At 34.9% G+C, this 13,031-nt stretch overlaps 1 protein-coding gene across 3 annotated transcripts in view; it reads left to right on the forward strand.

Moving 5' to 3' along the window:
• FRS2 (fibroblast growth factor receptor substrate 2) overlaps positions 1–13,031 on the forward strand; it is a 117,667-nt gene that overhangs the window by 35,314 nt on the left and 69,322 nt on the right. For all 3 annotated transcript variants that reach the window (XM_059936462.1, XM_059936461.1, XM_059936460.1), the window contains 2 exons: positions 11,180–11,276; positions 12,172–12,214. The gene's annotated coding sequence lies outside the window, so the exon portion shown is untranslated. The remainder of the gene's footprint in view (positions 1–11,179; positions 11,277–12,171; positions 12,215–13,031) is intronic.

The raw sequence follows: 13,031 nt of genomic DNA on the forward strand, positions 1-13,031 counted from the left end.
TGGCAAGTTGGTTGTTTAAAATTCTGTAAACCTCGGTGTTTTTCCTGTCTGTATAGTGGGTGTAATAGTAGTTTTGAAGTTTGTCGTGAGGACTAAATGAGACAGTGTATGTAACCTTAAAAATAAAACAAATAGTTCAGTAAATATTTGTGGCTTACTGTTATTGTTTTTCCTTACACTCCTTTCCTCCTTAATAGTTTTTCTCAGTAACCTTCGTCCAGTCAATCTAAACAAGGAATGGCAATATTTTGCTTGGTCTGATAATTCCCATTGCTTTGTAATAGCCATCTAGAGGTTTTTGAGGCCTTTGCTAACCTCTACAGAGCTGTCACCTGTCACTTGCGTTGGCCAGTTTTGAAGAAGGGGAAATAGCAGTACATGTGCCTTGGGTTTGCCATTTTTGCTGTAAACCTTCTTTGTCTCTTTATACACATATTTACTCCCTGTTCTCTTCTGGGTATCATGTACTTTTTGTTCTTGCACCTTATTTTGATGGGGAGTCTGTTAGCTTCCTTTTTTTTTTTTTTTTGAATGTTTTGGCTGTTAACTGTAGTTTCATAGCATAAGTTACTCTTCATAACAGGGTAGTCATCCAAAGCTAGCCTTAGTTCTTTTTTAGCCCTGCTTCTCCCAGGCCTCTCATGAAACGTAAATATAGCTAGTTTGTTAGGCTGACTTGGACGTGCCTCATTTAAAGAAGAGTTTGATTTTTTGTGAACTTTTTCTTCTTACTCTCCTGAGTACAGAGCTCCTCCTATGTTTAATATAATGTAACCAAATACAAAGGCACTTTTCCATGAGGGATTATGGTGTCTTTTTAGAGCAGGTAGATTATGACCAGAAAAATTTTTTGTTTTGTTTTGTTAAATGGCATAAATTTAAATATGTGGTGTTTAGTATAAGTTATGTTCTGACAGAATCCGGGAAATAACAGCCAATAAATTATGACTGGTGATTAATGGAATAGCTCTCAGCACTTAGGCAAAAATGATTTTACACACCTTGGGAGTTATGGATACTATGAAAAGGTTTTACTTTTCTTGATGATTTTTTCTACATTGATAAGTCCAGGGTATTTATAAATTATCATAAGTCAGAACTTTATATTAAAAAGAGTATTAACAGTTGAGTTTTGAAATTACTTGCCTTGGATTTAGTATTTTTTGTCATTTTAAATACAGGAATTAATACCATATGGTGTGCAATTAACTTTATTTTGAATCTATTTGAAGAACAAGCTGAAGGTGTTTTAATGACATCACTCAGCTAAATCAGAAGATAGGTTCCTTGGGTAAGTTGCTTAACTCTCAAGGTCTCAACAGCTTCTGTCCTGTAACATAGCTCTAACGTATTATTGTCATGAGCTCTAAAATTTTGTGGCCTTTTTAATTTTCTTTCACAAATCTCTGTCAAAATTCAGTTTTTTTTCTACTGAGTTTTTAATATGATAGCTATAGATTAGATGTCAATATACATTTCTAAATGCTTCATTCTTTTTTTTTTAATTTTAATCTGAAAAGACTATCACTTTTTAAAGATTGCTCTTTTGTTTAGATTGCTCTTTTATTCATTAAAACATTCAACTCCATATGGTAACTGGCTCCTGGGGTTAAAAAAATACATATTTAACCCCCCATTTTCACACTCCCCACAAACCTTATATTTCATTTATATTGACAAGTAATAAAATTAACAGATTTGAACTTTAACATTCTAAACAGTGGAAAAAGCATTACTGAACTATAAAATGGCCATGCAGAGAAATCTGGGAGAGGAGTGTATTTTACATACTGAAAAATCAGCCTGTGGCAATCAGGCACTGACTTGCTCTGCACTGTTTTAACAGAGAATTGAATGGTTTTGTTATACAAATATTTTACTGAGTTATTTGCTAAAACAAAATAGGAATGTTTAAGGCCTTTTGATAATAATTTAAAAATTTTTGACCTTAAAATAACCCTTAAGAGGAGGGACTCCTTGGTTATAGAACCCCAAGTGAAAAGCTCCTGCTGGGAAGAAGGCGCTTGGGAATACAGCGAGGTTGATTTCAGGCATGTTGGGATAATTTCTCTTACCTTAATGATACTTACTCCTTGCACATACGTATTTTCCTGTGTCATCACTTCTCCTTGTCTGTGTTCCTTTGAAATAAATCTAAAATTGATTAGACATTTCTCATATTCTAAATTAAGAAAATTATTATCCAAAATTTATAGAAATAAGGTTTCCAAAACCTTACAGGGTAAATCCGTTGGTTGAAAGTGAACATTACTTTTGTATTTCTTTGGAGAGATTAAAAACAGAATCTTTTTCCCCTGTGGGGGTGGGGTAGGTGAGAATGGATGTTCCCCCTGCCTGATTGTTTCCGTCACAATTCTTGGTGGCAGTAAAAACCAGTAAAAGCATATCATGTATTTTAAAAGGATATTGGATAGAGCTCAGTGGCTCATCAAATTGTTTTGAGAGTTAGAGAACCAGATTCAGGGCTGAGCAGCCAGAAACAGTGCCCGAAATCACATTGCACAACGATTCCCATGAGGTTGCCAGTGCCATCTAGAGACAGACTGACAGACGCCACAGCCTGTCCCAGTGACACAGCTAGCACTGGCTGACTCTAAGTGCTGCCACCTCTGCCCCAGACTTGACCTTCCTGCAGTTGCTCCACCGTTAGTGTGAGAGAGAGTTCTTTCTGGTCTCTTCTTGTCCTGCTTGTTAGTTGCCCATTTCTACTCTGGGCTGGGCATGTGTGTTTGGCATAGCCCGTGTCCTGGCCGTGTAGGACATGTGGAAAAGTGTCTCACCTTCTGAAATCATGAGATGGTGTGAAGTTCTTAAATTTAAGATGTGGAAAACTCTTTGATCTTCTGAAAACATAAGGTGGGGAAGTTCCCAGACTTAAGAAGGGAAGTTCAGATGCTAGGCAGACAAAAAGAGTGATAAACGTTGACTGCATGTTTTAGATGTAATGTGTGCTGAGCCCTCACTATGTGCTAGGTACCATGCAAACTGTCTTACAGGTGTTATCACAGGCCATTCTCACAACATTAGAAATGAGGTAATAGGCTGAGAGAGTAAGTAACCTGCCCAAGATCATACAGTTAGTCAATGTCGAGCTAGGACGCGAACTCAAAGCTGATTCCAAAGCCTGTGCTCATAACTGTTGTATTAAACTAACTCTTTTAATACCCCCTCTCCCCATATATTTAGCTCAAAATCCTGTAAATAAATCTGTTAGATTAACTCTACTAAGTTTATTAAAGTCATATATATGGTATATCTATGTATTTAGACATTTTAAAGGAAATGAAAATTGTGGCTTTAATTTTATCTATTTTCAACTAATTGAATGATTTTTTTTCTTTTTTTCATTTTGTGGCTATTTTTCTAATTCACTTTGCCACAGGCTACAATCTGATAAAATGCTTGCTTTCTGAATATCAGTGCTTAGAAGCCAGTTATTGAGTGTAATAGAGGTCAGCAAGAAGGAGAGGGGACATAGAGTGACCAAAATAGAGGCAGGGAGGAAGAAACATCACACACATATACACACACACAGCCCTGGGAGAGGGAGAGACAGAGACAAATATATATGGAAGGAATGGGGGGACACATGCATGTTATTCTACAAGCAGCATCCTTTATAGCCTTTTTTATTTGCATTGGTAGGTTGAAAAACGATGAAACTCCTCCTCTGCTTTAGGAAAGTCATTAAGGCCTTTTTTTTTTTTAAGTTAGAAGTTAAGTTGCTTTCTTAATAAGTTTTAAGCCTTTATACCAGTTTGCATTTTAAATTGACTTATGTACTTCTATTTTAAAGCTAAAAAAAAATGATATCTAGGAGTGAAACAGGAGCTGTTATTTAACTTGGGACATATCCAACTTGGTTTGGGGGGAAAATCATAAAGGCAAACTCTCGTAGTTACCATGATGTCACCCAAACTAGAGTATTTCTTCATGAACCACAGCTCTTGTTAATTATTCCTTTAGTACGAGTCCGTCTGTTCTGCAGATTTTTCTTTGCTACCAAATCAGCACTTTATAATAATGTTATTTTGTTCACTTGTGCCTTTGGGACTAAATGGGAGGCTGTAATTTTTGTGAAATTGAGTAGATCAAATGCCCTTCCACACACATACTGTTGTAAACAGTCTAAATGTGAGTTGGGTGATAGAGAAATACTTAATGTAAGGTAAATGTCCATGAAGTTGAAAGTGATTTTTATTCTCTTTAAGTATTACATTTTTAATATTAAATATACTCTGCTTTTTGTCCTTATCCTAATCTGATCTTTCCTAGAATATAAATTTAAATTTGAGAACTCGTATTTCTCTGTGAATTTTTTTGTTTTTGGTCCAGTGCAGGCTGTATACAATGGGTTTTTGTATAAATGCAGTTGATGTTATATATATACTCTGCTATTCCACTACTTAACTTTGAGATTTATTCCTCCTTTATGAACCGGTTTAGTGGACCAGCAATCCTCAAATGGGCAGTAGTCCTTTTATTAAGCTACCAGGTTGAAAACAGGATATTGGCACATACACAGTTTCTTATCTTTATGAACATTAGCTAATGGTGCATTTAATTAGTCATCTAAGTAAGAAATGCCATACTGGGCCAGAGCAGTGATCCATCTGGCACAGACTGTCCTAAAAAGCTGCACCAAGGAATCAGCTTACTTATTGGAATTCTGTCATCACTAAAGGATACATAGACCATTTCTAATTTCCCTTAATTTATATACTGTACTCAGAATTCATGCATTCATTTAAACTCTTCAACATTGCGATCTGTTCTGATTACATATGCTATGTATGTATTAAGCTAAAACACCTATTTTAGATCTGTTGGAATTGGTAATTCTAGGGTAAAATACCATTTATAATATGAACTTCAGTTCTTTCCTTGCTCACATGCTTCTTCAAGTTTCTTCACCTATAAAATATAAAATGATTTCAGTTTTTTCCCCCCAGTCTCAAAATCTGTTCTGTTATTTCTAATATGGCCAATTTATGAGGTTTTCTTTCTCACCCTCCTTCTTACCATTTTTTCTTTCTACATGCAATTTAAATATAGAATATTAGGCAAATTCTTTATGTATAATGAAGGAGGACCAAGTTATAGAGGGCCACTGAATTCCTTTGAATTATCTGATGGCCATAACTGAAAGTTTTGTGGATTTTAGGAGAAACAATATTTCATAGCTGTAGTTCAGAGAAAACAGGTATAGCTTATATTGATTGCTTTGTGATATGGATTTATTGAAGATTCTTTCATGAGACATGAATTCTACTTTTCATTTTGCTGGAAACTGATTTCCAGTTTGAAGGCATTGGTCATTCTTTCTTTCATTGTTCTTTGTGCAGTGCTTACCATGAGAAATTAGAGTTTGAGTGTGGTGAAAAATTGTATCTGTTACATTGCTGAAAAATATTTACAGTCTACCAGAACTACTAAAGAATGAAGATAGTATTTTCCTCTTAGCAGGGAAAAGAGGAATTTAGAAAAAAAATTGTAACTCTTCTAGGTTGACTTCTATTTTTGAAGTTATTGGTTATCCCCTAGAAAATAAAAGGGCTGAAGTGAGCTTTATAAAAGTTGTTTCCACTTTTGAGGAAGTTAATGCAGTTGGGTAACAGTTTGTGGGGCACATACATATTACAGCATCTTCAAGAAGAGACTATCAAATACTGAAGTCTTTTGGTATTCAAGTAACTCAACCCCCTGGAATAGAGTCAAAGTAAATCTGCTTTAATACCAAGTTCCTCTCCATAGTGAATATTTTATTGTGTGTGGTATTAAAATTCATGAAAAACAGTAAAGCCACAGGCTCTGTGATATTTATTTGTATGTATCTCTTCATTACGTATAATGTTGAACACATAGAAGAAAACTAACCCAGGAGATATTTACCTTAATGTTCTACATAGACTCATATGTTAAGAGGTCTTTTTTTTTTTTTTTTTTTTAAGCTGAGAAATATATTTTATTGTCATGGCCAGAATGTGAGTAGCATGTTTGTATATAAAACAAAAGTTTAAAAGAGTAACAGTTATTCATATTGTGTGCAAGAGGAAGGAAGGGAAGGAGAGGGAGAAAGAGACAAACACTAACTATAGGGAGAGGAGGTGTGTATGATAACGTTTCAAGAAACAATACATACTCCATATGCTGTGTACTTCCATTTTGTTAAAATGCAAAACAAAACAGCAAACACCATAGGTGAAGGTTGTATTATTTATAATTGGTATCCTGGAAGAGTGTGTTCTTACCTTCCCTCCCCTTTCCTTCATCATTCTTAACCATTAGTGCAATGATTTGAGACTGTGAGGGAGGTTTTTTTTGTGTGTTAATTTATGCTGAAAATTCCCAGGACACAATCAAGTATTTAGAAGACTAGCATAATGTATTTAGGTCTTTGGGGAACTTTTAATCATGAATCTGTTGAGTCTCTGCTCTGTGTAAAGCAGTAAATTATTTAAATGGCGTGTCTTTTAGTCAATAGGGATAATTTGTTCCAAGGAGTCTTCACTTTCTCCAAATAACTGAGGACATTAGTATAGTAAGGCCACAGTTCCTGGGTAATGTGTCTTTTTAAAAAAAAAAAATTTATTTAGGCTGTGCCGGGTCTTAGTTGTGGCACGTGGGATCTTCATTGCGGCATGGGGGATCTTTAGTTGCGGCATGTGGGATCTTTAGTTGCAGCATATGGACACTTAGTTGTGGCGTGCATGCGGGATCCAGTTCCCCGACCAGGGATCAAACCCGGGCCCCCTGCATTGGGAGCACGGAGTCTTACCCACTGGACCACCAGGGAAGTCCCAGGGTAATGCGTCTTGATAGTTAAGTAATCACCTTGATTTTTTGTTTTAGAATAGGTATGTTACTTTCATTGTATGATAAGCAGTGGGTGCATCTAGTAACAAATTAAATGTACAGTTTAGAAAGAAAATATTCCTACAAAATATTTTCTGATTAATGACATGTTAAAAAAATCAGATTCTGTTGAGTATAAAGAACTGAAGCCAATAAGTGTTATCTCATAGTGTCAGGAATGTAAGGTGTTCCACATGAGAGAATTTTCCGGAAAAGAAAAATTAGGAATTATAACTAATAATTTTATTGTAAATTTTAAGAAGTTAATGAAAACCTTTAATGTATGTATGTGTATGTGTATATCTGTACATCAGGAGAGAAAGAGAGAAGTATTTTAGACATCCAGAAAACTACAGAAACTATTTTGGTAAATATCTGTGTTACCCATTGTATTAAATCTTAACATTTCTTCCCTGACTTCTCAGCGCATATGGAATAGCCATCAGTCACTTAGAGTTGATTCAGGTTAATCATTATGAATGAATACTAATTAGTGAGCTATGCCGTGCCTCACTTACTCTTACTCAGTTCCCTTAGAGCTGAATGTAGCATATTCTTCTGATTCATCCCTAATGCTACATGTTTGTTACTAATGTACAACAGTGAACCTTCCTCTTTTGTCCTCTTATTTAAAACAACTGTGGAAGAATGGAACAGATTTCTCAAATGAGCAGCCTGGATTTACATGTTACTCCTATGGGGCAAATGTGGTATTTGTGACTAATAGTTTTATTCCAGTTTACTGCAGATTATAACAGTGAAAAAGAAAGACTGAGATTCTGCATTTTGGAGCTGTCTCTTTCTGGTTTGGACAAGTTATTTAACCACTCTGTTTTGTTAATACCTTTCCCACAGGGAAGCTCTGAGAATTAAGCAAGCTAATGTAAATTTCTGGCACACAGAAGTTGCTCAGTAAAAGGTTGCTTTAATATCACTACCCTTTTTTCAAGTGGTTGAACTTGCTGAAAGTCTGATTTCCAGATGAGTGGGGGCATTTCTGCACAACAATATTCAAGAGTTCTCTTCACGTCCCTCCCCAAAAAAGCAGATTTTAACATTAGATTCATCATCCAACTCTTAGAACCCCAGCTGATTGTTTTCATAATACTTTTGGTTTATTTTTGTATGTAAGGTCTGATAGGCACATAACAAATGCTTTGTGAGCCTTAAACTAAGTGAAAATAGATTGTTCAGATGAAAGGTATGTGGATAAGTCAGTTTTGGGGCAATTCTAGAGAACTCTTGCCAGAACTGGTATCTTTGTTTTGGTCTTCAGAGACTATTAAATATGATCACTGAGTCATACTTGCTGTTTTCTCTGTCCCCTGGCTATTTCTCTTAAGACCCTGAAGCTTGGCCGCCACACGTAAGATGTTTAAAAGGCAGCCTAGGCCTTAGCCCAGGAGGAGTTTGTTTATTTAAAGAAAAATAATTAAGTTCAAACATCCCTACCATGTCATAGCTAGTCTAGTCATGTTAGAGTTAGTGAGTTCTTTTGATTCTTTCTGGTGGTCATGGTGCCTAAAGGTAACAGATAAATGTGAAAGTAGTTAAACTTTTCCTGAGATTACTTGGAATTTTATAATGTAATCTCAAACAAATCCCTAAAGGAGTGGGAGGAAAGGGAATGCCATTTATTTTGCTAGTTGTTTTTTAATGGGACTCATATAATTCAAATCTTTCACCACTTCTTTCTAGGGTTATGATACAGATGATTTAAAAACAAAACAAAAACTGAAAAAAAAAAAAGCCACGCACTATGGTAGCTATATCTTCATTAATTCTTTGAAGTTTGGACCATAAGAATCTTTTCAAAGGGATAGTATAACTTCATAGATGTTTCGATACAAAGATACAAAAATTGATTACATTTGTGTTTCAAATGATTATCATCTCCAAAATTTATGACTGACTTCTCCTTACATATTCTCTGCCAGATGAGGAAATCCGAGGCAGATATTTTGGGCTTGCCTGGGGTACCAGGGTGTATCTCTTTAATTAGATAACTTTTAAAAACCAAGTCCTAAAGGAAGTGAAGGAGGAATTAGTACAAGTCCTGAGGCACTGAAGTGAGAACATGCTTGATGTGTTTAAGGAAAGAGGCCAATGTGCCTAAAATGGAGTGAACAAGAGGGAGAGTGGTAGGAGATAAGGTTAGAGAGTTGGGGAAGGGAAAATCAGATCGTGGTCCTTATGGTCTTTGTAAGGATTTTGGCTTTGAAACTGGTGTGATGGACTCAATTAGAGGGTTTGAGCAGAAGAAGGACATGATCTGATTTTCTTTTGAAAAGGACTAATCTGACTGATTTGTTGAGGTGAGCAAGGGAAGAAGCTAGGAGGAGATCAGATGGAGAACTATTACAGTAATGCAGATGAGAAATAAGGTGGCTTGGACCATCATAAGAGTGGAGGTGGTAAAAGTGGTCATATTATGGATATCTTTTGAAGTTGGAGCTCCCAGGATAAATACCTAATGAATAGTGATGAATACTTCTGCACATAAAGTCTGGTTGATCCCTTTTTAATGATGTTAAGGTTAATCACTGGGTTCAGGTTTTGTAGCCTGATTTATCCATTATAAAGTTTCCCATCAACCTTTTATCTAATGGTTTTAGCAACCATTCATCAATTTTTAGATTTATTATTTCATTAACTATTACAAAATGGGTATTCTCTAATTCTGTCATTCCTTCTACGTTTATTTTTTGGAATCCTATAAAGGAGGGCTTTCACTTACTGACTGCCTGGTTACTCTGGGGTGCCTTTCATATAAGAAAGGCAGGATACATACTTGATTCTTTTCCATTATCAATTTTCAGGATAATTAGTTCTTGCTCTAGTGACTACCAAAGACGATGGATTTTTTTAAAAATACATTTAATGTTTCAGTCAATGGTAGTCGTTACCATTTTGATGTTCAAAATGTCATTATCGTTTGATGTTCATTTGACTTTAAAACGTGTCTTCAAGTACAAACTATGAAACAAGATATATTCTGAGGAGTCTAACTTCCATGCCTGTCCTTTCCAACTTGCTTTCTCTTTTCTCTGTAGACAACCATTTAAAAATGATTTTGGTTTATTCTTCAACCGCTTGTTGAAGAAAAGCAGTTCTGTAATAATATTTGTATTCCCCCCAATTTTTTTTTTACTAAAAGAGCAGCATTTTGTGGGATATTAATTCAGTTACAGGATGGGAAGTAGGGGGTACTACTGGGTTCCTTGAGGGTTATTCTTGAGATCAGTCAACTTTTCACTCCTTATAAAAGGTTTTTTTTTATATTCCTAGCTGTCACCTCAAAGAACATACATGTTTGCAAAAGAAAAAGGCCCTCACCCACACTATTTGGCAATATTTAGGAAGATCACACGTCCAGCAGTTCCCCTTCTAGGAGTCTTTCCCAGAGGTTGCACTAATAAAATTACAAAGTGATAGATGCCTTTATTCTGTTCCTTGAAGTTCGGGGACCATGTCTTGATTGTCTTTTAATTATGGGCTTTGTTTGTTGGCGAAAAGAAACAATACTGATGATGTAGTTGGCATTAACATTAATGGTGTATGTGTGGAAGAAATGGCATTTTGAGACTGCTGTTTTGACATACTGTCAGGTTAAATATTTCATCAGTTAACATTAAATCATTCATAAAGTTATTCATTCTTTCGATGAATATTTACTGAGCACTTATGGCATGGCAGTCGTTGTCTTAGGTGCTCGAGAGATACCAGCAAATAAGACAGAAAAAAAATCTCCCTTGGAGCTTAGATTTCTATAGATGTGAGGGAGAAACAGAAAAGCATAATAAATAAGCAATTAACTTACTGTTTTCAAATGTGCAATTTTAGGGAATTCCCTGTCATTCCAGTGGTTAGGACTCGGCACTTTCACTGCCTGGGCCTGGGTTCCATCCCTGGTTGGGGGACTAAGATCCCGAAAGCTGCACGGTGCAGCCAAAAAAACAAAAAACAAAAACAAAAAGCCAAATGTGCAATTTTAGGGTTCCTTTTCTACGTCTTCCTTTCCTCTTTTTCCGGTCTGTAAGTGGCATCCTTAGGAATTGCAGGAGTCTGATGGTGAAAGGGATTGAGGACTGAAGCGGTTGTAGATTTTTATACTGAGTATGTGTAGCATAACTGTATAATTCTGGTCCCTCCCACCTCATTCTCAGCCCAGTTAATGTTTTTTATTAGAAGGTTGCTTAAGAACTGTTTTGATAGTTCCCTCTAGCCACTAATATTTAGATAATTGTCCTTAAAGATTTTATATTTTTGTTATAATATGTTCTTAATTACATCTCTATTTCAGAAATGACCATTAAGAAGTAGATGCCCAGATGCCAAAGTAATGAAACAGTCAATTTGTCATAAAAGTAAGATGCAGCTGTGGCTTTTCAACCAGATTAGTAAGTGTGGCTAAATTTTTTTTTTTTAACTTTATACTTACTTTATCTACTTTGAAAAACATTTAATAAAAAATATAGTGGACTTTTAAAAAAGTGTCAACTTGTATTTCTGTTTTTCCTTTGAGTTGTGGAACAAATTCTAGCATATATCTCTAGAAAATGTATGTCTTTGCTTTACTTTTTTAAGAACTGTAAAGTTAATATTATAAAATTTTAGTTTTGAGGAAATATATGAAAAAGAGTCACTATAATAACGCTCTCCAAATACAGCCACTCTTATAATTTTTGGATATTTGTTTTCCCTTCTGGTCTTTGTTCTACACATTTAAAAAAAAAACAAATTATGATCAGAGTGTTGTAAAGAGTATGCTTCTTGTATATCTTTTAAAATTAAATTTGTTAAGATGTCTCTTCCTGGGAATAAAAATACCCTTCAGAACAGTGTTTCTTATTGGAGTGATGAAAATGTTCTAGAATTAGGTGGTGGTGATGGTTGTGTAACTGAATTTTACATGTTAAAGGGATGACTTTTATGACATGTAGAATAGCTAAAAAAAAAAGGTACCCTTCAGAATATCAAATCTTGGCAAGAGTAAAACCCAATTAAGTACTAATGTCTTAGAATATGAAAATGTGCCACTCATTATTATGTACTTAGCAAAAATGATTTGATAGTAGAGTATTTTTATAATAAAATAAAAAATTTTGTAATAAATATTTTAATGAAGATAATAACATACTTTTATTATTTGAGACTTAATATTTCTTAAGCTTTGTTAATACCAAATGTCATAATAATCTAAATGTACTATGCTAGCATTTTGTAACTTTTCATTTTCAAAAGACTTTCTGTTTGAAACTAACATTTCAACTTTTCTACCTGAAATTTTTTTAGGGACAAAATTGTATCTATTTTTCTCAGAAGAGAATTCCACAAGGTAAGACATTGTTAATATAGTAATAAAACAAATATGGTTGAATATAGACTTAATTGCTCTGGCTTTTTTTTTCTTTTTATCCTTTTCCCATGCTAATTTCATATCTTTTCTGGATTATTACAAGATTCTCACAAATTTGTTAGCTATTCCTTTACTACCTCAGAATTTGCTAGCAAGACACAAGTCATCTTATTTGAAGTTAGGATTAAAAGGGTGTGATTAAAGTAGTCACCTTGAAACTCAAATACTGCTTTTCATAGTCACTGCTTATTCCTAGCATCCTTAGGAGTGGGTTTGTCCATTTTGAGAAAAAAGTTCTTTTCTTTCATTGGGGCCCATTTACCTTTTACTTCAATGGATAGTACTAAGTGACATTAGGGAGTAATGGGTTGATAGAAGCTCTCTTAGAGGCTTTAAGTTAAAGGAGATTATTTAGCAATGCTTCCACCTATGGAAATTGTGTAACTCCTATATTTAGTTTAAAAAGTAGAATGCTTCCTACCAGCTAGATAATAAAAGATTGAGTAACAGGTAGTATTAAAGAAAAAAATCCTGAATGATCACCTTGACAGTGGATTTTAAATCATCACTGACGTACATTATTATTCTCTTTAGACTTCTGAAGGATGAAATGTTCAAGTGAGTAGATAGTAAAATTTCCTTATCAGTGTGCCTACCCTATGCCAGATACTTAAAATCAATTGCTTGGCAGCATTAAGAACTTACTTTGGTTAAGTTTTCTCAGGAACCTTTGGCATAGGTAGTAGTGGTCCTTGCAGAGTAATTCAATCTGTCAACTGGAAATGCTTATAAAGTG

This window comes from Balaenoptera ricei, chromosome 10 (assembly GCF_028023285.1).
Source record: "Balaenoptera ricei isolate mBalRic1 chromosome 10, mBalRic1.hap2, whole genome shotgun sequence".
NCBI classification, from domain to species: Eukaryota; Metazoa; Chordata; class Mammalia; order Artiodactyla; family Balaenopteridae; genus Balaenoptera; species Balaenoptera ricei.